This window comes from Protopterus annectens, chromosome 13.part0 (genome assembly GCF_019279795.1).
Source record: "Protopterus annectens isolate FY-2018-M chromosome 13.part0, PAN1.0, whole genome shotgun sequence".
Classification (NCBI taxonomy): Eukaryota; Metazoa; Chordata; order Ceratodontiformes; family Protopteridae; genus Protopterus; species Protopterus annectens.
This window is the reverse complement of record NC_056747.1, coordinates 574,134,853-574,159,308: the sequence shown is the minus strand read 5'-3', so window position 1 is coordinate 574,159,308 and position 24,456 is coordinate 574,134,853. Positions and strand designations below refer to the sequence as shown.

Below are 24,456 nucleotides of genomic sequence, written 5' to 3'. Positions count from 1 at the left end.
TCAACCTTTTGTAACATCTTCCTTTCTTGGCCCATGTGATACATCCTCAGTACTGCAAATCAAGTTCCAATCTCACACACAAATAATATTCCATGCTGCAAGCATATTGTGTAATCCTCCTCCCCTGCCAAGAGCCCCTTTACTGCACCAAATCTGTTATTGTCTTTCCCCTTTCTATTACTACTAGAGCCCCTCTAGCAATCAGTATTCTTGCTTCCCCTTTCTTTTGTCACCGATATTCTGCTGAATGCCCATCCTGAAATCCATTCTTTATCAAACAGACATGCTCTATTTCCAAATATGTTTCCTGTAACATTGTTACTTGCACTCTACATTTCTTACTATAAATTCAATAATATCTGTAAGGCCATTTATAATCCTCGATAAAATGGACAGAATGCCCATGTGACAGAAAGCTATTACTCTCATCTATTACACACTACAGTTTTTTGAATGCATATTTCCAACTTTTGCCTTGCATACATGCACTAATGTTTTGCAGGCTGACCTTTTTGCAGTTGTCTTCCCATTTCTATTTGAACCTATATCACATTTTAAGACTTTCTTCTTCAATGAAAAGGCGCACACACACACACACACACACACACACACACACACACACACACACACACACACAAAAAAGCCCCTAAAACTTTAAAACCCCATCTCCTTTAACTTAGAACAAGCACAAAAAAAACTATATACACATCATCAACAAATGAAGTTCATCCTGTCAGACAGGAGCATTTGCCATAAATCAACGGCTGCACCCGCATGCATTACCTAGTCTTAAATTAAGGTTAGGCATATTAATATCCATGTTACAGCCTATGATCTCACTTACACTGACTGCTGTTCTTTTCTCATCTCTATTCCCCATCCATCCAGATGTGAAAAAAGATTGCATACTTTCAATAAATGTGAACTTTTAGTCCCAAGAAAAAAATGCACTGGTTACCTTTAAATAAACAAAATTGGCTTATCAAATGCATTAAAAGTATTAATGTTGCTGGGGAGGCAACAAACTTTCTCATCCCAGAGTTTCAAACATTATTTTTCAGTGAACTACTTGCACCTTGTACCTTTAAATGTTAAGTACACTGTACCCCTTACATTTATTTCAGCATAGAGCACTCAGCGCTCTAAAGATTAATTGCTTGCACCTTCAGAGAGTTAATCTCCAAAACCTGCAGTCAACAATGAGGGGGAAAAAAACAGGTAGTAACTGTGCAGATACATGAAAGAATCTTTGTATGTTGCACTCAGAACACACTGTTCAGGCTTCTGCTGGCAGCTGCAGACTTCTTGTCCGCCCCTTGGAGCATTTGCTAATGGAAAGGAAAGCCAATGCTTCCGGAAATGTAAGACATTTACCATTTTCCATGCTTATCTTTTTTCGTCTTATTTTTGAAGCCTATTTGCATAAAACATGTCTATAGTGTAAAACAAGGACATTAATCTAGACACCCAGTCAGTTAAAAACAAGGACAATTATCTAAATTCTACATGTAATCACATTTTATTAACTATATCTTGTTTCTGTCCACTCTCCTACCCTGTTACAGTGCAAAGCCTGCAAGTTATGCAACTAAGGAAAGGTGCTTGCTTTTATATTTAACATAGCAGTCATGAATACAAATCCCCCACCTCACATTTAAAATACCCCTGACTTTACGCTATACAAAACTGCTTTACTGCATAACATGCTGTTTGAATTTAATTTTATTTTACCTAATCTGACCAAATTTAGCATGTACCCCTTTTCAGTGGAGAACATGGATTTTTATACAAAATATTACTAAGATCACAGACCGTTTTACTTGTAATTACTTCATTTTTTTCACTGTCCTTATAAACATTAATGACAAAGTAGGGAATATATAGTTTCATTTATTTTAAATACCTCTGAAGGCTTTTGACAGTTTCCCTCTAAATTACTGAAAATCACCTCCTGTACAAAAACAGGAACTTGAACTGCTTTTTCCTGAACAGCTGCAAGATTCTAAACCACACAGGGTTTTTTTCTGGATTATTTTTCTTTCATTCCCTAAATATCTACTTGCTGGCATCCAGGCAGTATGATTAATGGCCAGTAACCAAATTTTACCCATACTGACAGCTGAACTGGTTCTTTTTCTGTTTGTTTCACACAGACAGCTCAATTCAACCTGTTAATCAGTGTGCAGCTATCTTGGAAGTCCAAGTTATGATCAACTGTTGGTGATATAAAAGGATGAGAGGAGGATGAATCCTGCTTCAGATCCAAAAACGATCCTTCTTAATTAGAAAAAAACCTGTGAGCTTTCTTAGAAGTATCTATTAACATGTACTCTTACTCTTTATGCTGAGGCTAATGATCTTCTACTTGCACAATCTTTGACAATTTTGTTGGAGACCAATATAAGTTTTGGCTTGGTCTTAAATGAACATTGGACTGACACAGGTGAGTCGCATTTATGTGGCTCGGTGACTGGCTTATTATTCCCTGAGCTAGGAGCCAATGAAGTATGAGAGGCCACATTCTCCAAGAAGCTTGAAGATGATGTTCACTTCTTTAAATGTGTTTCTTTATCAATTTGTTTTTCATCTGATTTTTTCCACCTTATATTGTATGAGAGTTCCTCAATCATATGAATATCTCCCCCTTTTGAAGTGTTTTTCCAAGTTTTTAGCCTTTTTCTATTAAGAAATTAAACCCTTTCACATCAAAAGTAATATTCCATGCTGGAGTACAAGACTGAGGAGGATTAGTGTTCACATTAATGTCATGCCTCATTGAAGTTTAAACACAGCTCAAAGCTTTCCATGTTGTGGTAAAGATTTAAATAAAAAATACCATCTATTTTAGTCTTTTGGGATTACCCGTTTGCCCATAAGCACAGTTAACAGATTTTAAGGAGGTAGACATACCCTTCAAAAACAAGTTTGGTAACAGCACTTTTAAAATAAATCATTAAATATTGAGAGCTAGACATTTTATTTAATAAATGTGTATTTAACCGATGCAATTTTGAAGAAAATGCAGCCAAGTGACTATTTCTTCTTATTGTTGACAAACTGAGTGCACATGCTAGTGCTGTTTACAAAACTGGATATTTTTCGTTACAGGTATCAATACCTTTGCTGGTGCAAAAATGAAAGTTATGTACTTACCATAATGTAATATCTGCAGGATCAGATCCATCCCTAGAATTCATAGGGCAAAGGTCACGTGTTTGTTCAGCAATCCAGACCCTCCCAGGCTTATTAACTGCCCAATCCCACAGTGCAACTCACAACTCTCTCTCTCCATATGCGAGGTTAACTGTGCAAAACATACATACACACACACACACACACACACACACACACACACACACACACACACACACACACGTATACGTATGTCTGCATCCATATATGGACTAAAAAACCTTATGCAGCATATGGTGCGAGAAGGACACAGTCAAATTGATCTATCCCCCTGTTTGAACATCTCCAGGGCCTCCCTAAACTTAGTTATCGAGGGATACAAGGGAATGTGTTGCCACATCATCATCTAAGGTCAACTACAGTGGACTCTTTGGTCTATATACTTCCTCTTAAATGCAGCCTTTCTGTATGCCTTAGGACGTGGTATATCACAAGGTTTCCTCTTGGCAGCTGCTGAAAAGTTTCCATTCTTTTGTCCCAAATAAGAAAATACAGAGCATGAGACTCTGGAAAAGAAACACAGGGTGCACTATAAGGGGGTGCCTCTGCAAAGAAGTGTGCCAACTTGGAAACAGCACCAGCACTGAAACAGAGCAATGCTACTCAGAGTCCCACCAGTCAAACAATAGCCCCCAGATGCCACTGCCCAAAAAGTAGGGGCTGACATTGAACCTAAAGCCACAAGTCTGAGTACTGAGCCAAGAGCCAGAAAATTGACACCAAAAAATATTAAGACCAATATCTACATTGGCACAAAGGTAGTCAATGTAGAAATTAATAAGGACATCTTGGCTGACAACTATGTTGGAGGCAGCAATGTCAGTAATGTATCTCTCGACTCCAGCCTCTTCAGGACCAATGCCAAGAACATAATTACTGGCCAGGAAAGCTTTAGTGTCCAGGTCCAAGCTGTATAAATGGTGGTTGATTATCGAACCCCAAAGAAAACTTGGAAGCAGAAGAAAACCAGAAATTTTCTGTTGGGCCCTATACAACGTCTCTGCAAACTTCTCAAAACTAAAGTTGAAAGCAACAGGTGTGAATCCTCACCTTCAACTTCAATGATCTCAATGTCAAAGACCCAAGAATTACTGCAACTTGTTTACTGGGGACAAATCTGTGGTTACCATACCTGTGCAAAAACAAAGCCTAAAAACAAATGAGTAGGCAGACTTCTCTACTCCTTAATAGTAAATTAAGAAAGGTTTCCCCAACAATTTTGAAAGCGGCCTTTTTAACAGATGGTTCCATAGCCTTTTAAAGCCACCTTAGACATTGTACCTGCTTACTTACTCAGCCAACTGGGATAGTCCCACCAGGCCAGTTTACTCTAATCAGGAGAGACCAAATTGTTCCTGGTCAGTATTAATAAAACATTAGGCAAAGCAGTCATTGAACTTCCCCTACTCATCATTGTTGTGAGTGGGACCCATTCTGTAGGAGCACTTCCTGTTTCAGTTCCATGCGCAGAGGCAGCTCAGAGAAACAGGGAATCAGATGGAGAGAGAGAAAGTAGGTAAAGAAATGAAGGGGAAAGCAAATATTAGGACCGAAGAATGTGTGTAGGATTTTGAGGAAATGTGTCAAAGAAACCTGTTTAATGGAGAAGACAGCAAATAATGGATGTATTATTACAACCCTCTAGTTGGGATGGTTACAGGATGATGTACTTAAATAAATGGTGGTGCAGAGTGAGACAAAAAATAGAGGAGAAGATGTTTCCTGGGAGGACGTTATGGAGAAAATTCAAAAGGAAGATGCAGGACAATCCTGAAGAATAGTGGTGAGATGAGAAAGAAAACCTATGTAGAGAAAAGTAAAGTGGAGTAGCAGAAGAAAATGAAAAAATGCATGTGGTAAGGATTCAAAGTAAAAAGACAGAAAAATGGATATGTATAAAGTGTGGGGCATTTTAATAGCTCCTTTGGGTGTAAAAGCAATGAGGCAAAAACATTATTTATTTTGATTAACAAATAACATTTTGTGACATTGTCGTCTCACAGTAAGATGCTGACCGGTTCGACTCTCAGCTAGGGTGTCTTCTGCGTGGAGACATGCGTGAATGGACGTACCTTTGTTGAAGGTTGTGCGTCAGGGCTGGCAACTCGGCACGTAAAAATCAACTGCCAATCATTAGCAGACCAAAGTTCCACTGTGGCGACCCCTAACTGGGAAAAGGCGAAAGACACAACATATTTGAGTGTTTTTTCAATGGAAAATTCTTGAATATGAAAAAAAAATACCGTTACCCATGGAATCTTTAAGTGATAAAAGCATTTAACAGGGAAACAAAAAGATTAATGTACAATTTTGAGGTAGTAAAAGTTATTGAAGGGACAGTTGAAAGCTTTATATAAGGAAATAACGGATACTGCAAAAGTTTATGACAAAAGGGGCTTATGGACTGATGGCTGGGATTGCAATATTGTTTTAAAAATAGAAGAAAACATTTACACATATACCAAGCATGATAAATATGGACGGAAATAGGGGCATTGTAAAATACTGGGGACAACCCATGTTTTTTGGGTGGAAAATTACATTTGATAAGTAACTCTGACAAAGGAAAATGTTACATTTGTGGGGAAATTGGGGTAGGACACAAAATAATGTGACTTGAATTGTTATAACTAACAAAACTGGACATTTATGGATGGATTATAAAAATGAAAACGGTAAGAAAAAAGAAAAAGTAAGAAGAAAATGAACAAAGAAGAAATTTTAGTAACAGCAGAAAAAGAAAAAAACTAGATGAGAAAAAAATAAATGAAGAGGACACAGAAGGTGGTTCTGAAATAAGTGATAAGATGACAAACTGGGAGGTAGTAAAAAGGGGGAAATTCTGATAAAAGGGTAAAAAAAGAAAATTTAAATGGATAAGTAAAAAAGAAAGGAAATGTATGAAAAAGAATATACACAACTAAAGACTGGGGTTTGGTATAATGGTTAAGATGTTTGACTCGGACACACAAGGTACAGTGTTTGATTCTTACCTTTGGGAAGGAAACTGGCAAGACTTGGAATGGCCCTGTAATTTGCTACGAATTTATGAAACCATAAATCTAAGGAATAGGGGAAATGAAAATTTTAGAGTGCATTCTGTAAAAGTGAATATTAAGAATACAGCAGGAAGAATATGAATTTTGGAGTGCTGTAATACATGTGATGTAGCTATATGAGAAAGCACGATATTTTTAACAAATGAAGATTACAGAATAAAACTCTGATGAAGAAAGAATCTGGAATTTGGGAAGTGAGTTGTTCTGGAATAGTCATATTCTGCAGAAATACAGTAAAGTGTTAGATGTAACTTTTGCAAAAATGGAAAGACTAACCATTTTAGATTTAAAATGGAAAGAACACTTCTACAAAATTATATCAGTGCATGTTTATACTAACTGTAAAGAAAGGGAAAGCTTATTTCAGCAGATTTCAGACTATATAGTGATAAATATGATTATTATAATAACAAGAGACTGATTTAAGAGGTGAGCATAAAAAGAAAGGAAATAAGAAAAAAACTGTTAGAAATTACAAGGTGTGGAAAATTAAAACTTTGGCACAAAAGTTCATGGACTTAAAGTGGTATTATAGAATTGAAATAGATTAGTATTGGAAGGTTTGGTTAAAGAAGGGGGGTATTTGAAAAGATTTTCTGATCATCTTGCAATATGACTAGAGAGAAAAGAAAAACAAGGAATATATTAAAATAGGCAAAATGAATAAAAAGGATAATGAGAAAGCATGAAATGAAGAAAGATTAGTAATAATTACTATGAGAACATTTTATAAAAGTAGTCTGAACTGTGGGTGATCCTTAAGGAAAAATATAAAAAAAGTTTTTTTTACAGTAGCAATCTAGATGTGAGGAGAGAGAAAATATAAAACAACATGCAATGGTGCATTGGAAGATTTAAAACATAATGACAAAGTACTTTGACAAAAATAATTGCATGAAAGAAATCAAGAAAAAATATAAGAATTCTTATACAAGCAAAAATATTTTGTAGTAGTAAGGAACAGCCTTAGGTCAACTGGTGCCCTAGGCAAAAGGGCTCCATGGTGCCCCCACCACAACACCTGGTGCCCCCACCCTGGTCTACCTACACCAAATAAATACTGGGAAAGTGCCCCTGCTAGAGTGGCCTATGCCTAAGGCCGGCTATGAGTAGCATCAAGTTACTTAAGCAGATTAGTAATGGAAAATGGTAATGTAATGAGAAAAATAAAAAATGTAAAAGGAGAAATAGAAAACTTAGGAAAAGATTATGAAAAGTGTAGTAATGTTTAAAGAAAAAAGAAGGTAGGAGAAAAAACATGCAAAGTAAAAAAGTAAAAAGAATAGAGAGTTGGAAAAGATGGTTTCTTTAAATGAGCTAAATAAAGTATTAGGAAAATATAGATCTGGATGCCGGCCCAGATGGAATAGGGTATGAAATGTATAACAAATTTAAGGGATTGGCAAAAAATATTTTTTAAAGATTTTGAATGAATGGTTAAATGAAGGTTTTATGTATAAAGAATGATGTAGTAGAATACGTAAATTAAAATGGAAGAAGGAACACAGAAGAGAACTAAAAACACTGGAGATCAACGGTACTGAATAATAAAATCTTTATGAATATAATACAAAAACAGATTTGAAACTAAAATGGGAAATATTATGGAAGATAGCATATATAGTATAAAGGGGAAGGGTTGTCAAGAATTATTAATGCTATAGTTAGAGAAATTGTGCACAATATTATGAACAGGAAATAAAAAGCAAAAATCATGACAGGAGATAATGCATTTGACACAACTGGACAAGAAATCTTATGGGTAATAATGAAAGAATATAATACAAGTGAGAAGTTCGGAAATTATATACATCAGCATATGCTGTTGTTTGTCTTTTGGCTTTTCCCAGTTAGGGGTCGCCACAGCGGAACTCCGGTCCGCTAATGATTGGCAGTAGATTTTCACGAACGCTGAGGTGCCAGCTCGACGTTCAACCTTCAACGAAGGCACGCCCATATATGCATGTCTTTCGAATGCCCACCCAACCGCGGGGAGAACATGCAGACTCCACACAAAAGGCACTCCCCACACTCCAGCCGAGAATCGAACAGGAGAACCTCTTGCTGTGAGGCAACAATGCTACTTGCTGCACACCACCACGGACAGTAAGTAAAAATACTTATAAACTGTTGGTCAAGCCAAGATGTACATAAGAGTGGTGTAAGACAGATGTCCAATGAGTTGTATACTCTTTACGTTAGTTATGAATGTGACAGTATCTGAAATAAATTACAAAATGAAAGAGGCGAAGTACACAACACCTGAAGGGTTAAGAATTCCAGTTGTTAACATATGCAGATGACATTATGATTGCAAAAAACAAAATTTGGATAAAAGTAATAATTTGCACAAACAATTGTTTAGAGATAATAGGGATGGCTTTAAATAGAGAGAGAAAAGTAAAGGTTTAGGTGATGTAGTAAAGATCAGGTGTATAAATTTTACAATGCATGAAATTTCTGTGTTCGGTGCAGAATTTGGAAATAAAGATGCAACAAGAATTCAAAGGGGAAAAAATAGAACAAACATCTTTTCTGGAGAACATATAAATTATCATTCAGAAAAAAGGCTTATTTGATAACTTCAGTACCGATGGGAAAAGTAGCACACTAAACGTGTGTATTTATGTTGCCAGCAGTATTTGAAAAAGATTTATTGCAGATATTTTTTCATTTTTAGGGGGTTCTACACTAAACCCAGTGAAGACAGATTTTTGTATGTAAAGAAAGAGAAGGTTTGGGATTAATTAACCCAGTGGTATATGCTGCTTCATTAATGTTGTACAAAGTGTTAAAGTGGACAAATGAAAAAGAGGAGACATTAGTAGTAAAACTGTATAAATATAAGTATGATAACTTTGGGAGCATGGTAAAAAAGAGCAAGAAAAAAGTGGATACATGAAGAAATAAAATGTTACCAAGAAAAAAATTGTGGAAAATAAAAATTGACTATATAGAAAAAGATAGAAACGTATGGTATAAGAATGCAATGATAAAACATTACTATGCAAAACCATGGGAAATTTAATAGATGAAAACATTAAAAGCAATAAAAATAAGAAGCAAGTGGTGTAATCAGAAAGTAGAATTCAAGATTTTTTTCTTGAGAATGGTAATAAATAGTCCAGTAAAAGGAAATATGTCATATAAAAAAAGTGATAGAATATGTTTACATTCAAGAAGAAGAAACTACAGAATGCGGTTTTTTTTTTTTTTTTTTTTTTTTTTACATTTTAAAGAGTAAAAAAGTTTTGATGAAGCTATGTAAAGATTTTTTGAAGATATAAAAGAAATGGCTAAAATAAACATGGGTATAATAAAATATGGATATTATAAGAACAGAAGTAAAAATTATATTAAAAGAAGAGATGCGTTATTTTCTGTTATATCGAATAAAAGAATAAATGAAATAATGTAGTAAATGGATTTTAGCAACAATATTACGTAAAAATCAGATGGTTATGGAAAAAGGAGTGGGGGCTATTAAGGATGAAAATTCAGCATGACTGTATAAGAAATTATGAATGTGTTTGTACATATGTACATATTTATAAATATGTAAATATTTTGTAAATAAGAGTTAATGTATTTAAATAAAGGGCCCCCTAAATCTTTTTTTATTTTTTTGATAAGTGCCACAAGATCCTCTTCATGGAGCTGCCACCAACTCAAGCAGATCGGACAGAGGTTTAACGTCTAATCTCTAGAATGGCACACTCAGGAGTGCAACACCCCATTATGCTGCACTGCAATGTCAATATAGGGATAGTTAATCCAATTACCTGGTGTGGGAATTGAACCCATAAGTCTTCTGATCCTAAAGCACCAAAAACAACTGCAACACCCACTGAGCAACTGCCAACTGTAATGGCAGTTTAGAAAAGTAAAGTGGTGTACACTTACCATAAATGTAGATGTTAGAGTGTATTCACTGTTGCAGTCATTACATTTGGGTAATCAGCTGGCAGGTTGCCCTCAGTCGGCCTGAATTCCAAAGTCTTGAGTCCTGCGTCAGTTGCCATCTCCTCTTCCATGACGTCAGGTCGTCAGGGGTATAAAACATGCAGCCAACGCCATTTTCTTTAGTTTTTCTTGCCCCCAATGTCAGGTGCCCCCAAAAAGGTAGAAAAATATGTATATGTATATATATATATATATATATATATATATATATATATTTATATATTACACCTACACACACACACACACACACACACACACACACACACACACACACACACACACAAATATAAACTTTACCTTCATCTACAAGCAATTACACCGCATAGGTTGTAGAAGATAGAGAAGGAAAGATAAACTCCAGAATGAAAGGGGGATGGCGGGAGGGTAACCTGGACTGCAACAGTGAATACACTCGAACATCTACATTTATGGCAAGTGTACACAAATGTACTATGTTCTTCATGTTTCACTGCTGCAGTCATTACATTTGGGTAGAATCCCAAAGCTATGGTTGGGAGGCTGGAGCTAAACAGCATTAGGTGTGGCTATAAGGCCCTGCAGAACTGCAGTGGCAAAGCCTGCCCTGGACTTAAGAGTAGAGAGGCAAATGATAATGCTTTGTAAAGGTGTGAACAGAACTCCAAGTAGCAGCCTCTAGAATGTCCTTGGTTGGTACTCCTCTGAGAATGGCTGCTGAAGTAGCTGCAGCTCTGGTGGAATGAGACCTAATGCCCTTGGGCACAGGTTTACCATGGTGTAAGTAGCAGAAACTAATGCAGTGGTTTATCCACTTTGAAATAGCCTTTCCTTCGTATCCTGCAGCATATAACACTAGTAATCGCTCAGTTTTTCTTCGAGCTTTAGTACTGCTCAAGTAGAATCTTAGCTGTCTGTGTACGTCCATGGAATGCAGAATTCTCTCTCCCTTGTTCTGCGGATTTGGATAAAAGGTTGGCAGATGAATAGTTTGGTTAAGAGCCACACTGGAAACAACCTTAGGCATAAATGTAGGATTTGTTCTCAGAGACCCTATCTGGGTAAAATATGATAAAAGGCTCTACAGCCATGAGGGCCTGTAGCTCTGAAACTCTTCTTGCTGAAGTAATTGCTAGTAGCAGAGCTGTTTTCCATGATAAGAACTTTATAATCAGCGGTAGCAGCTGGTTCAAATGGAGGCAGGGTGAGCTTTTTCAAGACATAATTGAGGTCCCATGCAGGTATTGGTGATCTTCTAAGAGGCCTTAAATGTTTGGCTCCTCTAAGATACTGCTTTAGTAGAGGATGAGAAAAGATTGGTGGCTCTGTATTGTAATGAGCCGAAATGGCAGAGGCATGGATTTTAATTGATTAGAAAGATAGGCCATTGTCAAGCATCTCAGTCAAGTATTGTAATATCTGAGGAATATTTGGTTCTGCTGCATCAGTTCCTTGTGCTTGATTCCAAGCACAGAATCTCTTCCATTTATCAGCATAACATTTTCTAGTACTAGGCCTTCTGGCTTCCAAAATGACATCAGTCACAGCTTTACTGAGAGGTGTTGTTTGTACACCTACATGATCAGCCATGCTGCCAGGTTCAGTGTCTGGAGTCGATTGTACAGGATCTGATTGTTTTGCTGGGACAGTAGTTGAGGTAAGGTCCAAGCTGGGTATTGAGACAAGTTCCTTAGGACTGGGTACCAGTATTGGCGGGGCTAGTCCAGGGCAATTAGTATCATCTTTGGTTTCTCTTGTCTTGACCTTGGGAGGAAGAGGCAGAGGAGGAAAGGCATAAACTGAAAGGTTTTTCCAACTGAAGGATAGGGCATCCACTTTCCATGCTTGTCTGTGATAAGTTCTTGTGCAGAATCTTTTCAATTGATAATTTTGAGGAGAGGCAAACAGATCTATGTCTGGGCTCTCCCATTTCTTTGTTATCATGCTGAAAACTTGTGGATATAGTTTCCACTCGTGAGGATCCATAAGGTTTCTGCTTAAATAGTCTGCCAGAGTATTTTGCTTTCCTGGCAGGAATTGAGCTTGAAGATGTATTTGGCAAGTCAAAGCTGTGTCCCACAGTGTCATGGCTAATCTGCAAAGGGGGTACGAGTGTGTGCCCCCCTGCTTGTTTATATACCACATGACCGTGGTGTTGTCCGTCTTTATCAGTAGTTGTCAAGTCCTTGAAGGCTGTTAGGGCATTTTGAACAGCTAGCATCTCTTTCTGGTTGATATGTAGATGCATTTGTTTTGGGGTACATATGTCCTGAATGCATCTTCCCGCCACGTGGGCCACCCAGGCATAATCTGATGAGTCTGTTAAGGTTTGGCTGGCAGGGAGTAGAGTGAAGGACCATCCCATGTTTTGGTGACATGCCTTTGCCCACCATAGAAACTCCTGTTGTAGGCAGGGAATGAGAGGAATCCTTGTTTCCAGACTGTGACAATGTTGACTCCATATACTTTTTAGGTACCATTGAAGTTTCCTCATATGCAGTCTTGCATATGGAATCAGTAGGATGCAGGATGCCATGAAGCCCAAAGCCTGCAGAATTTGTCTTGCAGATAACTGGGTCTTTGTTGCCATCAGTTTGAAGTAAGTAGTCAGTTGCCTTTGCTCGTCTGGCATGAAGTAAGCCATCTGGGCAGTTGTATTCAAGCCTGCACCCAGGAATGTTATCTTTTGAGAGGGTACCAGTTGTGATTTATTTTCGTTTACTGTGTACCCTAGGCATGATAGAAGCCTTTTCACAAATGCCAGATGTTGAAGAAGAATATCCTTATTCTCTGTTTGAATGAGACAGTCGTCCAAGTAAAGATATATTTGAATACTTCTTTGTCTGCAAAATCAAATTGCAATTACTTGTGCCAGGCACTTTGTAAAGACCCTGGGCGCAGTAGATAAGCCAAAGGGCAGTGCAGAGAATTGGTAATGCATTAAGCCAGCCTTGAATCCGAGGTATCTTCTGCACGATTGTCTTATTGGGACATGCAGGTATGCCTCTTTTAGGACTAATGTCACCAGCCAAGCATTCTTGCCCAGCATGGGCAGAAGCTGCTGCAAAGTCAGCATTTTGAATTTTGGAATGTCCAGGTATGTGTTCAAAATCAATAAATCCAGTATTGGCAGCCAGGTCTTGTCCTTTTTGGGTACCAAGAACAGTCAAGTAAAAACCTTGTCCTTTTTCCTGTTCTGGTACTGGTTGAATGGCCCCCATATCCATGAGGGACGTAACCTGTTTCTGTGCCTCTGCCCATTGATTTTTTGGCAGATCTGGTGAACCATTTGCCATTGGCAGAGTATGGAAATGGAATCTGTATCCCTGTGATACTATGTTTAGCACCCACTTGTCCTGGGTTATTAACTGCCAATTTTGAACAAAAAGTTCTAATTTTCCCCCTAAGGGTGCTGCCAAAAGATAAGTGCTTGGTGCAGGTAGAGGGAAGTCATTGGGACTGTTTTCTGTAGGTTTATGCTTTATCTCCTCCAGATTTGGAGGTAGAAGCACCCCATTGCTTTGACCTGTATGAATCTTGCACCTGGTATCTGGAACCCTTAGGGCATCTGGATTTGTCCCTTTGAGCTCTGACACAGGAAAGGACCAATTTTTTGTAGGCCAGTGTCTACTGAATCTTGGTGGCTGCACTTATAAGAAGTTTTTTACAGTTTGCATACACTTAGCTTTGTCTTTCATTTTCTTTAAAACCTCTTCTGCCTTAATACCAGAGTATCATGCTGTAAAGGTGCATCTAGCAACTTAGCTTTAACATGATCAGGCAAACTTTGTTCCTTTAGCCAGGTATGCCTCCCAATCACAGATCCAGTAACTGTGGCCCTGCAGGAGGCCTCTAAGGAATCAAAACCACATTGCAAAGTATGCTTTCCAACTTGTTCAGCTGCATGCAATAATTCCTGCAATTCTTTATTTTCTGCACATTCAGAAATCATCATCTTCTGTTTCAGCAATCCCATAACATGTTGACACTTGAGCATATGAAATTGACAGTTTAAGGCCCTAATTGCCAAGGTTGCAGATGTATAAACCTATTTTCCCCCATCTTTCCAGTGCCCTTGAATCTCTGTCAGAAGGGGTAGGATTTTTTGCTGTTAAGGCCTTAACTCCCCTTTGGACCCTGTGAAATAGTTTCAGGATCAGCAGCAGGGTTTCTAAATAAAAATGTATGAGAGTCAGGGACCCTGTAATATGTCAGGCTTGCTGGGAGACGGTGGTAAGGAGTCAGGGGTCAAGCTTGACTCCGAAAATACATCATCCACAATGTCTAAAACAGGGGGTATGGCTAAAGGCCTGTGCTGAGTGAGGAGGAGGAAATCCCTGAGCCTCTTTTTTGATTCTGAGAAATCTTGACTCTCCCAGTGAAAATGCTCCCTCAAAGTATGCAAGGTTTCTCCACATGAATAATCTTCAGGAGGTGATGCAGATGGTATAGACTCCTCTGCATATGAATCCTCATAGGGAGATATGATAATTCCTGATCAGAAGAAATAGAAACCTGACCTGAAGATTCATAATCAGTGTCTTGCCTAGGCCTCTTATCTGGAGGGGGATCGGTACCCCTGATCAAGGTAATTAGGTCTTCAGCCATTTTGATCATCTGTTTTTTAGGCATAGAGGCCTGTGCACGTAGCTCATGAGTAGTTTTTTTTTTAGTTTTAGAAGTTGCTTTTGTCTTTGGTTTTGCAGCTGTCGTCAGTTTGATATACAAATGTTGAGGCCTGAATACACCCTCAGAAGCCGGTGCCTGCTCAGCGGCTCTGGACCTATCCGAGGGAGATACTCAAAGTATTGGACCCATGGTTGTATCTCGCGGCATGCCGGACTCCACATGGGTGTCGGTAGGGGCCTGCAACTCAAAAGTAGCAGGTATCAGGGGCTGCGAAAGTGCCTCACTGAGTACCGGCGACTGGCTTAGGAGAAGCTTCGTCGTCAGTTTTGGACCTCGACTGTCTCTCTGTCCTTTTCTTTGCGTTTTTTTTTATGTACTTCGGTAGTCTGATTGCTATCCGACGACATTTCTAGGTAGTTAAATCTGTTTCCAAAATACTTTGAGGCAAAAATATACAGACGCTTAATAGTGCGTTGGTTAAATCCAGCACAAAGCAGACAGCCAGGCACGTTGTGATCAGGGCCTAGGCAGCATGTTTTATACCCCTGATGGCATGGAAGAGGAGACAGCAACCGACGCAGGACCCAAGACTTTGGAATTGAGGCCGACTGAGGGCAACCTGCCAGCAGATTACCCAAATGTAATGACTGCAACAGTGAAACACGAAGAACATTTGTGTTATTTAAGTACTTTTACACTTCTCTACAAATCCTACTAAAATAGACCTCAAGGCCAAGGTAGAAGTTTGCTTTCAGCTAAAGTAGAGAGCATGTCAGAATTTTGCAAACCAGAAATTTGAGCTGACAATGTCTGCTTGTATAAATGCAACTGTAATCTAATCTGTTCTATGCCAGATGACCAAAGAAACACTACACATAAATCTCATGCTTTGAGGGAAATACACATTTCCTCTAATCAACATACTTCTCATGCTTGTCCTGTAGAAGGTTTGTCTCAATAATTGAAGACCTTTGAAAGCCATGCTCTGCTTGATCATAAGATCACTTGCTCACAAACAGTAATCATACCAAAACAAAAATCACTTGCTCACAAAACAATAAGCATTCCAAAACAAAAATCACAAAAATTCGAAACACAACACAATAGCTCCCTTACAAGAAGGGGTGGGGAACAAATCAAAACAAGGTAGTCCCCTTAGTATACAAAAAAAAAAAAAGGGAACAATCAAACCAACAGCAGAGAAACATCACTAACACTGCAAAATTTCAATGAATAGCAATTATAAGTAAAATAACCTGTTTTTCTATTTCACAGAAAAATTAAGCATAAAGCAAATAGAGAATTTGAAAGATTAAAAAAGTGGCATTTTAGAGCAAAAGCATATTTAATTATTTTAACAAATGTTAACTGGTCCATAGACCCTTTTCAATTATAGGCCTGACCACAAAGGGAAATACAATATATGTGGATAATTTACCGTAGCCAATAAACCAAAATGCTTCTGGAAGGTGGAAGGAAACTAGAGTACATGAAGAAAACCTGCAGAGACACTGGGATAACTTCACACAGGTATTAACTGGAAGTCGAGATTAAACAATGGATTCTGGAACTGCCTGGTTGAGATTTTAACACTGAGCCACTGTGCTGCCAGTGTGTTAACAGGAGTACAGCTCAAAATAGAAATATCAAATCTGACAGAAAAAATACCACAGAAAAAACGATTAGGAATATCACAGATATTAGTAAGAAGTGAATCACTCACCTGTTTTACAAAAGTTAGTAAATACCAGCTTAAAAGTCATGACGAAATTATCTGGGCACTTTATGTGCCAATGAAAAATCAGGAGGACAGTAGTGCAATGCTCTACAGTATGGGGAGGTACGAAGCAGCCTGGCAACATTTGTGCTGCCAAGCAGTCCTAATGTCTGCCATCTTAGTCATAGGTTCATAGGTGTCTACTAGGCCAATGGCCCTGGAGCCTTTACAAACCTAGCCCATAGGATTAACCTGGGGCATCATGCCACCCACATTAGTTCCCAGTGCCTCTTGTAGAGTAGAGCCACTGGAGTAATCCCCGGGGTGAATTTTCTATTTCCCATCTACTCATCGACATTTCTCTTGAAGAGGGTCAGTGAGGTGCTCTGCTTGACATGTATGGGAAGTCTATTCCATAGCATGGGCAGTCTCTGGGTTACGAATCTTTCCCTCCAGCACATTCTGTTGATTGTGGTAATGAGGTTGAGGTCTCTGGAGCGTGTGGTGCGGAGGGATTGGGATTTCTTTAGATGTAGCATTTCTAACAGAGCTGGGTCAGACATGGCTTTGTAAGTCAAGCAAAGATCGCCTCTAAGTAGGTGATATGAAACAGAAAATAGATGGGAGTTTTTTTTTTTAGTCTGCCCATATAGGGCAAGTGTTTAAGGCCTAGGATTCTCTTTGGGAGGTACTTTTGCGGCTTCTCCAGTTGTTGCAGGTCTCTAGTGAGATACATGCCAAATGGGGCATCGTACTCTATGACTGGCCTAATGAGAGAAGAGTAGAGGCAGACAATGACGTCTTTCTTCCTGGATGCAAAACCCTTAGTAATGAGATGTGCCACATAGGACTTTCTGACCACAGTGGCAATGTGGTGGTCAAGAGAGAGGTTGCTGTCATCTTGTGTTCCCAGATCTCTTATAACACCTTCTGTGTTCAGTGGACTACCATCGATGTGATTTTTCCCAAAGTTACAAAGGATGAGCCACTCTTATTACTCCCATTGATAGCCTCCGCAGTAGTACAAACTGCTACTGAAGAAATAAGCAGAATAATGCAGTCTGACTGGTGAGTAAACTAATTAGTGCCCCTCCCAAAGCAAGATCAAGCAAGCATTGTTTTTCTTTAATCTAATTCAGTCTAATCCAACAGAACTCAGAGCCTCCCTAGTTTTGGAAGTGGGACTCAGGAGTCTTTCAGATCTCAAATGCTATTTATCCAGAGGATTTAACATGAGCTGTAATCATACTTCAAAGTTTGTGCTTACTGTTTAAGCTGCTTTATAATGTCTCATGTATTGCAAGATAAAATGAACTCAATTTATGCAGGTTTTCTATACAATTCAACGTGATGTATTGCAACAATCCAAGATGCCTGTGATGCATGCCATTTTCTTTTTATTTCATGCAGGACTGTCCATTACCCCTTATGTTACAGTGTTTTGTCATTTCAAACTGGATATGAAAGCATCAACAGTTTAACTCTGCTTGGCTTAACATTACAGTCTGCTTGTAGTGTGTGTGTGTGTGTGTGTAGGTTATTTTCAACACCACATTTTGAGGTAAGCAAGTGCAATACAGCACTCAAACAGTAAATGGTTAAAAGAAAAAAATAGAACCCTAAGTGATACACCTAATATAGTCGTAATGTTGCCTTTTTTAGCTTGGCAGCCTTCTCAGAGATGAGCAGTACACAGGCCTGTACCTGTAGTACAAAAAAATAAAAATCTATGCATATGAAACAAAGCCAGTCATTCAACTCCACAGCTGTATCCAGGATAAATGAAGAACTACTTAAAACAAAGGAATGGCTAAACCTTTTGTCTACAATGAGAGGCACAGATTTTAGTAGGGCTGCTTTATAATGTTGGACAAAAAGTGTTTTGCACTTCTGTAAAAAAAAAAAAAAAAAAAAAAAAAAAAAAATTCACTGCAGATTAAAATCCCTTTGATATTTTTCCCCTGACAGCAACTGTTTCTTAGACAGCAGCAGTTGTATTTTATGCAATATATCATACCATGGCAAAACAGTCTCAAAGACTGAACTAACCAAATAACAATACTAAACAAGCAAGATAAATGATGCTAACTTTCTTAATGCATTCATCATGATCCAATTTATCCTGGGAGGGGAAGCAGCAGCACAGTTACAGCTAAAGGGGGGAAAATGAAATAAATTTGAAAGGGACAGTGGGAGACGTAAACAGGGATATGTGGACACATTCTTAGAAGTACCAGGAGTGATGAATAAAAGGAGTCATCTCTTCTACTGCTAAATGGAAGCTGCCAACACTGCAGGTATTGACAGAATAGGACAGCTAACTGTGTGACACTCAAGATCTTCGAGAGAGGAGTATTGCAGGAACCCACTTCTATGAGTGAAGTCCCCTCAATCAGCCCCCCGTATAAAGCAAGTATCTCAACTGACCCCCAGTCTCAGCTGAAGATTCTAAGTCTCCACATAAGATTCTAATCACAGCTGCATTAATGATGGATATTGATCTCGTCTCCATCATTATCAGTATCAAACTGGTAACGTTTTACTATAGCTACTCCTCCACACAGTATGCAGATATCACAGATAAGGTGACATCACCACAAATCTTTTCCAAAAGTTAAAAAAATAAAAGCTTTATTCTCCAATTATTTAACCACTGTACAGACAGATTTAAACACTTACCAAGGTTATAGCTAGTGGGGTTGGAACAAGTCTTTATTTTGGCAGTCTTGCTCCTCTAACTTCCTTGCTTCCATTGGAAAAAAAAAAAAAAAAAAAAAAGAGTGGTCATGCTCATGCAATCTGGTACACCATTCGTAAAAAGGGCTGCACCCCCGTCCCCTCTTTTTAAAAACTGAAGAGCAATTAAGGGGTTGCTATTAATGGTAAATGTGATATGCTGCACGACAAAGTTTTCCTGACAAATATGACTGAAGTGTAGGATCATTTTTCAATTCAGCAACATACTGTAATCACATCCTAACATCCCATGTCACACAGATGTGAATACAGTGTTGTGTAATTTTCAAAATAGAACTAAGAGGAGTAAGAATAGCAAAACACTGTCAAAGATGTTCAGCAATATTCACACCACCAGTCTGAAAAATCTAGTCTTGCACTTCACTGTTCACACTAGCATACCTGCCGTTCTGCAACTCGTATATAGGCTTCTTCTACTCCATTTTTTTCCAAATGGGATCTCAGTTCTTAGAGAGATAAAACCACAGAAAGTTCTCAAATCAAATGCGGTATGGGAAATGAAGCAGGTTATTTTTAAAATTACATTTTTCCTTTTGCTCTCCAAAGCCATCAAATCTTTCACCGGTTCGCTGTATTGGCCAATTTGCTACTGGGGACTCTTATGCCCATTTGTTCCCAAAGGTAAAGGTAAGATTGCAGAAGCAGTGCTGTCATTCATTGAGAATCATGGGTCATGCTATTCTTTACCATGATTACCTCTAAGGCCCAAATTGTTGGTATGTAGTTGACATCTACCGAGGGCATGTCTACCACTTCTGTAAGTGAAGTCCCTCTCAGTATTTTCCTTGGAAGCAAGCACCTCAACTGATCCCCAGTCTCCACTGGAGACCTTAAGCAAAGACTGCACACTGAACATATGTTCCTGTACCTAGCGGCCAAAGAGGCAAGCAGGCACCATCACCAGTTGTTCTGGTGCCCCAGCTGCTGTCTTGACTCAAGACATCTGGGACAAAGTTAGGTCTTTGACCTTCTATGTCACGTGGCCATCTTGCAGACTGTGAGCTTCAGACTAAACACCTAGTAAAACAAAAAAAGTAAATAAGAAATAATACAAACCTTGAAATGGTAGGAAGTGGGGGGCTGTTTATGACGTAATCATGACACAGTCACACATGCATAACTTCTCCACCTTCCAAAGAGAAATGCTAAACTCCAAACTAAAATCTTTTAACTGGAGCTCTTTACACACACTCGAATAAAGATACTACTGCATCCAGTTGAACTCCATTTTTTCTAAATATTCTAAATGAACTGGCCCCAATCAGAACTAGAGAGAGGAAACATTTAATCCATTCCCATGACTAACAAGACAAACTGAACAATTAATGAATTAAAAGGGACAGGGCTTTATACAACTGGAAAAAGAACAAACAAAAAGTACAGTTGCGCAAATTGCACTTACCCACAACAGTAGATTCTCTAATTCCTCATTGCTACAATAGCTCTTAGGTTACGTGGGTTGAATACCAAAGACTATCCATCCTGGGAAGAGGAGGGTTGACATGGATCCAGCAGCCTAGCAAAGTTTGACTTGGATCTAGAAAAATTCTAATTTGTAATGCTTTGTAAATTTATAGGTTCATAGGTTAGTACTAGGCTAACTACCCTTGCGCGCCATTGTAAGCCTAGCCAATTATCCCTTGTGAGACTCAAACTCTGCACCTTGTGTTTGTAAGGCAAACACCTTAACCATATGGCCTTTAACCAGCTTCTTCTTTTGCCATAAGGACTGGCCTCACACAAAATGTAACTATTAGAATTTTTTCCCTAAATATGTTAGATTCCCATTTCATGTTGCAAAGATCCTTGGTTATAAGAACATCCAAATACCTAATTTTCACAAAATCTCTCACCAGTAAAGGTTAAAAAACTAACATTATTGTTTAGATATTGAAAAAAAACCTGTGTGTTTCCATAGAACCAGACTATAAAATGAAAAATGTTGTCCAAAAATCTTAGGTATATAGATATGGAAGAACTAAAGTTGCTGTCAAAAATAAAACACTTTTTCCACACCCACATAATAATATTAGCAAAGACGGACTGCAGAAGGGGCCACCCATTGCTACCCCGTTTGCAGTTGCCTATTTCTTTCAGAGAGTTATATGAACTAAGAAAATATACCAGAAAAAAAAAACAAAATGCAGTTGTTAAGACATACTGTCATGAATGGCTGGTTAGACCATCAGCACATCCTGATATCAAAGTGTATTTTCCTAACTGAGATGCATTTTCTTGTATATATAAAGCTGTGTGTTCAATGGAGATAAAAATCATACTTCCAAGTCAAGAAAATCAGTACTTCATTTATCTTATGAATCATTCTAAGGAACTACTAAAAAGGAAGAAAAAGCTCAAGAAAATGATTCAGAAATGTCATATCTGCAATACTTTTCATAGAGTAATGCTCACGAAGAATTAATATGACATGAAAAACTAAGTGTTCCATTGATGAAAGTTAATTTATTTTAACACAAGGAGAACCACTGTTTTCTAGGAGTAGACCATCACTCCAAAAATGCAGATTGTGAGCAGCTATAAGGCACTACAAGCCACATTGTGATAACGATCTTTAAATGCAGTTTAGACATGGAATACCTAATGAAATTGTACAGATATGGTATACCATTCATAATTCTTATGAGTTACGTGTTTCGAGAGTTTTCTATTCACAAAGTAATAGGCAGGTAGAAATGATGCAGTGAAATAACTTATGAAGAATAAGATGGTTATTCCCAGATGAATTACCTCTCAGTGCCTAAATGCACAATTTCACAACATCACAGAATAGGACTTTTATTAGTACAATTATTGATGGTTAGAGAATTGAAAGAAGTTACCTACAACCTACACACTATAAATACCAGAAAATTAGAAAAATGTAATGGACCTGATGAAAGAAAAAGTACCACAATATAATGATTATTTTGACAGAAATGCAAGAAAGTACTTATTTTAAAAGGAAGAACAGTGTGAATAAACTTTTTAATGATATTTCAGCAACTGCTAACAATCTGAAGAATCAAGATCTTATTTTCTACAAGGTTTATATTCTGAAATTTATAGGATGAAATAAAATTCAGACTTAAAAACTATGAAGTTATTCAATCTCAGGTACAGTTTCATTAATCACGGATTCAGTTGAACAAAAAGGAATTTGTAATCTTTTGTAAATCAAATTACTTTTTATTGACTGGCATGTTACCACTGGCAGTGTGTTTTAACTGGAGGTTGTCAAATAGTGAGGTAAGGAAGCCTGTCCCTTGCCTTCTGCTGTGCAATCTTAAGAGTTGGTATCTTTAAGTGTGTACAGTATGTCAAAGACAATTGTCTATTGGAATGTACCTTGAGACTGCCTGAAACGGATATGCTGTGGTGGGAATTACAAAAAGCAGTAACGGAGGACAAACACCTGAAACCTGTCTGTTTTAGACACAAAGTATCCCTTTTTGTCACTTGATAAGAAATAAATACCCGATCAACTTTTCTAAATGGCTTAATTCTGTCAAGATAGTACCCGAGTTGCCTATGCATGCCCAGAGTACTCAATCTGTTCTCCCTGATTTTTACCTTCTGGGTAGAAAACTAGGAGTCTGATGGCTTGTTTCCAAGTTGACTCAAACTACACTGGGCATTAATGCGGGGTTTGTTCTTAAAGATACCCTTTTCCTATGGAAAATCAGATAGGGTCCACCAGCCATGAGAGCTTGAACCTCAGATACTCTTCTTGCAGATGTCACTACAATGTTGAGTACAGTTTTCCAAGTGAAGGACCTTAAATCAGCTTGATGGACATATACAGTCATCTCAAGTGTAAAACTCCTTTCAGAAACTGTTCTACAACAAACAGAAAGAGAATCATCCATACGCACACATGCTGAAATGCCCACAAGATGAACCTTTATACAGGAATAAGTGAGGCAAGAGGAAAGTATCATACAAATATTTTGAGCACCAGTGGTACAAAATCCATGATGGGCCCCTGGGTTTTTGGGTAGGCACCAACTAGAAAATTGCTTCCACTTACAAACATAGGATTTTCCAGTAACAGGTTTGTCTCCTTTAGTACTTGCTAAACATCCTCATGAAACAAGTGCCTAAAAAGGTATTAGAAATGAATCATCCAGGCAGTCAGGTGAAGTTGATTGATGTAGGGGTGTACCAAGCTCCCACTCTTGTGCGAATAGAACCAGGCTGTGAGGAAGCTTGCAGTAACTGCTTTTGGCAAATTCCATAAAAAAGGAGAAACAATGTTTCCTGGGCAAAAATAGGTCGCCTCAATTACTTCTTGGGTATCCTTCTAAATCTCCATAATTACAATGGATATGAGTGGAAAGGGTGGAAACAAATAATGGAAGTCTTTTCCACAGGAATGAAAATGCATTTATTTTCCAGGCTTGCTTGAACAGAGCCCTGGAACAAAACTTGTTTAGTTATCTGTTTTGAAAGAGGCAAACCCCTATTTGAGGTGCTCCCCATAACTGATCAGTTCCTGGAAGAACCTTTCATTCTGTTTCTATTTATGATAATCTATCCTGGTCCTGCTCAGCCTGTCTGCCACTATGGTTTTTGCTCATAGGTGTTCCATTTAATGTGGTAAAAAGATTGGAGGTCCCTGGAGCATGAGGCATGGCAGGATTGGGTTTTTCTTTTTAGATGTAGCATGTTTAGCAGCTCTGGGTCAGACATGGCTTTGTAGGTTAAGCAGACATCGACTCTAAGGAGGCGATACGAGACTGAGTATAGCTGGAGATTTTTGAGTCTGTCAGTATAGGGCATGTGTTCAAGGCCTAGAATCCTCTTGGTGAGGTATTTCTGTGGGACTTTCCAGCTGCTACAGGGGTCTAGTGAGGTACATGCCAAAAGTGGCATTGTATTCTATAATATGTCTAATGAGGGATGAGTAGGGAGGGACGATGACCTCTTTCTTCCTAGATGTGAAACCATTTGTGATGAGATGTGCCACATAAAAGGATTTTCTAACCACAGTGGTGATGTGGTTTATCAAACGAAAGGTTGCTATCAACCTGTGTTACCAGATCACTTATTACACCTTCTAAGTTAAGTGGAACACCACTGATGTGGTAGTTCATGGGCACAGAGTTTTTCCCAAAGGGAATAATGATGCATTTTTTGGCATTTAGTTTAAGGCCGTTCAGGCAC

At 38.3% G+C, this 24,456-nt stretch overlaps 1 protein-coding gene across 6 annotated transcripts in view; it reads right to left on the bottom strand.

Annotated features, from left to right (window-relative positions):
• TPST1 (tyrosylprotein sulfotransferase 1) overlaps positions 1-24,456 on the bottom strand; it is a 592,637-nt gene that overhangs the window by 524,716 nt on the left and 43,465 nt on the right. Inside the window, exon 1 of one of the 6 annotated variants that reach the window (XM_044054233.1) lies at positions 16,543-16,595. The exons of the other annotated variants lie outside the window; for them this stretch is intronic. The gene's annotated coding sequence lies outside the window, so the exon portion shown is untranslated. Of the gene's footprint in view, positions 1-16,542; positions 16,596-24,456 lie in introns of those variants that run through there. 6 annotated transcript variants of the gene reach the window in all.